At 41.8% G+C, this 4,590-nt stretch overlaps 1 long non-coding RNA gene across 1 annotated transcript in view; it reads left to right on the top strand.

Moving 5' to 3' along the window:
- The first annotated feature begins 3,728 nt into the window (after nt 1-3,728).
- The window catches only part of LOC122557151, a 12,548-nt gene continuing 11,686 nt past the window's right edge, over nt 3,729-4,590 (top strand). Inside the window, exon 1 of the long non-coding RNA XR_006313758.1 lies at nt 3,729-3,739. This is a non-coding gene — a long non-coding RNA (uncharacterized LOC122557151). The remainder of the gene's footprint in view (nt 3,740-4,590) is intronic.

Raw genomic sequence — 4,590 nt, 5'->3', positions numbered from 1 at the left:
GTCCCTGGGGTGCGAACCTCTGATAGCCCATAGAATCCGGGTGTGTTGGATCTATCAGGTATCATCGTTTGCAGGTCAGTTTTGCTGATGTCTCATGTGCTGTGTAGCTGCTTTAGTGTTATGGTAATCCTGTTCTTGTGGGGCAGCGTCTATCATCAGTAAATGCCACCTATTAACATTATAGCTAACAGATAATTTAATTAAAGCTTTAGTATCACTACGACAGATTCAGCCTCAATGCTGCAATACTTTACAAGGTATTTCAACTTTGCCAGAAAATATCCTACATGAAATCAGGATGGAAAGATGTTCAACCTCTTGCAACATCTGTCCTATGTCTTATGACCTCTACATGGAATTTTTACCATATGTCTTGACATTCACATTTCAAACACTTCTATTTTCTTTCACAGATCTTTATTTTATTGTTAAGGTTGCTGCTCAACACACAGTGGATGTATGTCAAGTTTTTCTTATTATCCTTCATCATCATCCTCCACATTGGGGAGGAATCACTAAATATATCACTCAACGCCCAATTTCACTTTGTGCATCAGAGTTCTATTGTTTAACACCAGTGGGGGAAAAAAACTCTGCCACTAACTAACAGGAAACATACACTTTTTTTGTGATACATTTACTTTTGGCCTGCCTTTGATTGTTACATATCAATTGCATTATTAACTGATTTTGTACACCGTCAATCAGGTTAACCATGTGACTTCATTGACTGATCATGCACAGTTTTAGGTCACCTCATGACATTTACCAGACCCCCCATATCTCTTATCCTTGGGCCATCACGATCCATCATATTCAGTTACATTCTAGGATTTAGCTCCTTTGCCAGTTATTGAGTAGTCCTTTGCTAATAGCAAGAAGATTCTCTGACCTGCCTTAGACTGAATATCTGGGATATCTTAGACTGGGAATATAGTTTAAATCCCTCAATGCCTGTAAACTTGAAGCTCTCTCTTTTTAAAAAATATATATTTAACCTGTGACTACTATTACCTGGGGGTCTTAACTGATGGGGTCAGACCCTTTTCTTCTATCCCATGATCAATACCAGAGTTTAGACCAGTCTGCGATAGATGCTTCTATTAGCATTTCTCAAGGGTGTTCCTTATCAAGCTCTCTCGATACAAGCAACAGTTACATTTTTGCTTCTCCTTCAACAGGACTCTTCTTTTTTGGGAGGAATTTGAATGACCATTTGTGTGCTACCTCAATCTTTATTACCTTGGATGGCCTTCTAGTTTTTGGTTTAACTTCAAATATCACACAATGGAAGCTGTTGTTTCACCTCAAAATCTTCCATGGCCATTTTATGCCAACTGTGAACCACTTTCAGTCATTTTATGCTGCTTTCGCCATGTGCAGCCCTAACACTCAAAATTACTTCTAACTATCTCTATCTTTCCAGTATTACATCTGCCATCTCATGTTATAATTTCTCCAAAATAGAACATCTGATCAGCTTGTATCAGTGTGACATTACCCACTTCAATCTTTACTCCAGTTCTTCTCATGTATTTCTTCTAAGTGTTATTATATCTTTTATTTTTGGTGTTTCTGAAATCAGGTGAAAAGGGGAAACAAGATCCTTTCTCGTTTGGCCCCTCTCGATGGTAACAACAAATCTTTTTATTTCTACTTTAGAATATAACTATCAAATTGCAATTTAAAATGCACTTATTTAGATCAGAGGTGCCAAACGCAATGTTGTCTTGAGTGTAAGAAAGAGGAATTCTTTTACATATTAAACTCTGAGAATTACAAAGAAATTTATGTGCAAAAACTGTTTAAAGTGTAGAAAGAAGGCAGTGAGGGTCCTAATGTAGACAGAAAGATAAACACAACTTTAATTTAACATTCATAAAGCATTAAGGTGTTAAATTTTTAAACTTGAGGCCAGTATTTTTAAATTGCTGGCTCATATTTTGCAGCAGTGACAAAGCCTCCAGATATCCTCATGTTCTTGGTGAAACGTTATCATTGATACTTATTTCACCGGTTAATGACTTAGACTTTGAGAGCAGGAGCTTTTTATTATCAGTTAATATTCTTCAATCTTGCTACACTGTTGCTCAAACCAGCTTTTGATACAAGTTCCATTTTCATATTTCTGCGTCTGCTCCATTGCATTTCCAAAGTAGGCAGGAGGCTGGAAGAACACAGCAAGCCAGACAGCATCAGGAGGGGGAGAAGTGGACACTTTGGGTGTAACCCTCCTTCAGGACTTGGGGTGGATGTGGGTGGAGCTGCAGGAAAAGAGGGTGGTGGGGGCACGGTTTTGAATTGGAGATAGGTGAAGATATGTAGAGAGTATGACCTGGTTGGTCAATGGAAAGAATGAATCTGATTGGTGGCAGGGAAGGCGAGGGGCTTGGAAGGGAGGCTATTTGAAACTGGAGAATTCAATGTTGAGTCCTTCGAGTTGTAGGGTGCCCAGACGGAAGATAAGGTGTCATTCCTCTAATAGGCCTCTGTGATTTGTATTGGCAATGGTGGAGGCCAAGGATGGTCATATCAGAAAGGGAGTGGTTGGGGGAATTGAAATGGGTGGTGACTGGGAGGTTCAGTCGGTCCCTGTGGACCAAGCTGCGATGCTCAGTGAACTGTGCCCTAAGATTATTTTCGGTCTCCCCAGTGTAGAGAAGACCACATCGGGAGCATATCATGCAATAAACTAGGTTAAAAGAAAGACAGGTGAACCTCTGTCTCACCTGGAAGGACTGTTTGGGGCCCTGGATGGAGGTGAGAGGGTGTTTTACTGGCAGGTTTTGCATTTTTTCCGCTCGCAGGGTAAGGTACCTGGGGATTGGGTTGTGTGAACCAAGGACTGTTGGAGGGAACAGTGCTAGCGGAAGGCAGAGAGGGGTGGAGAGAGGAAGATGTTCTTGGTGGTGGGGTATATTTGGAATTGGCAGAAGTGTTTGAAGATGATGCGTTGGATGTGGAGATTGGTGGGGTGGTAGGTGAGGACTCGGTGTCCTTATGTTGTTGGAGGGAGGTTTAGAGCAGTGGTACAGGGAATGGAGGTGGTACAGCGGAGGGCTGACTGGATGACGGGGAGAGGAAAAGTGCATTGTTCAAAACAGGTGAACATCTGGGATGCTCGCGATTGGAATGTCTCCTTGTCTGAGCGAAGGCGGGCAAATTGACAGAATGGAATGTCCTGAAGAAGGGCTTATGCCTGAAACATCGATTCTCCTGTTCCCTGCATGCTTCCTGACCTGCTGCGCTTTTCCAGCAACACATTTTCGGCTCTGATGTCCAGCATCTGCAGACCTCAATTTCTCCTCAAATTGACAGAATGGAATGGAGTTCTTGCAGGATCTTGGGTGGGCGGAGGTGTAGTCCAGGTAGTCATGGGAGTCTGTAGGTTTGTAGTAGTCTGGAGACTGTGTCCACAGATGGAAATGTTGAGGTCAAGAAAGAGAAGGGAGGTGTCCGAGACAGACGAAATATATTTGCGATTGCATTTCCAAACTGAATACTCCACATCCACTCCACATCTGAATAATCCATCATCTTTCAATATACAACTTATCATGCAAGTGTGAATGAAACAAGTTTCAAATTTCTTGATGCTGACATGATTGACTAGTTTTACAGTCTTTGCAGCCAATGAGAATTTCGGTGTAGACGGGTTATCCTCGTTTACACTAAAGGTGTTATTGAAATGAGAGAGGCTGATAAATCATGGTTAAATTGTAAGTTATGAAGAAGGCCTGTTGAAACTCGGGTTGCATAAAAGGACAGGGTATAAAATATTATTAACAATATGGAAATATAAATGTTAAAACACAATCTTAATTTAAATTGCAACGGGTGAACCAGTAAAAGTCAATTTTTTTTAAAGGCAAAAAGAGGATGCAAAATCCATTTGAGTATTCTCGTTGGCCACAGAAGAGGTCCCTGAGGACTGGGGAATAGCTAATGTTGTCCCATTGTTTAAAAAGGGTAACAGGAATAATCAGGAATTTACAGGCCTGTAAGTCTCATCAGTGGCAAGGAAATTATTGGAAAAGATTCTCTGGGACAAGATCCTTAAGCATTTAAAAGCAAATGAGCTGATTAGTGATTAAACAGCATGGTTTTGTGTGGGGGAGTTCATGCCTCACTAACTTGATTGAGTTTTTTGAGGAGATGGCAAAGATGGTTGTGGAAAACCTGGTTGATGTTGACATGGACTTCAGTAAAGCCATTGACAAGGTCTTTCATGGCAGACTGGTACAAAAGGTGAAGTCACATGACATCGGGGTGGGCTGTCAAGTTGAATACAGATTTTGGATTAGTGGTGCTGGAAGAGCACAGCAATTCAGGCAGCATCCGACGAGCAGCAAAATCCACGTTTCAGGCAAAAGCCCTTCATCAGGAATAAAGGCAGAGAGCCTGAAGGGTGGAGAGATAAGCTAGAGGAGGGTGGGGTGGGGAGAAAGTAGCATAGAGTACAATAGGTGAGTGGGGGAGGAGATGAAGATGATAGGTCAGGGAGGAGAGGGTGGAGTGGATAGGTGGAAAAGGAGCTAGGCAGGTTGGACAAGTCATGGGGACAGTGCTGAGCTGGAAGTTTGAAACTAG

Source organism: Chiloscyllium plagiosum, chromosome 15, assembly GCF_004010195.1.
Source record: "Chiloscyllium plagiosum isolate BGI_BamShark_2017 chromosome 15, ASM401019v2, whole genome shotgun sequence".
NCBI classification, from domain to species: Eukaryota; Metazoa; Chordata; class Chondrichthyes; order Orectolobiformes; family Hemiscylliidae; genus Chiloscyllium; species Chiloscyllium plagiosum.
The sequence above is the reverse complement of the archived record's forward strand: the minus strand, read 5'-3'. Positions and strand labels throughout refer to the sequence as shown.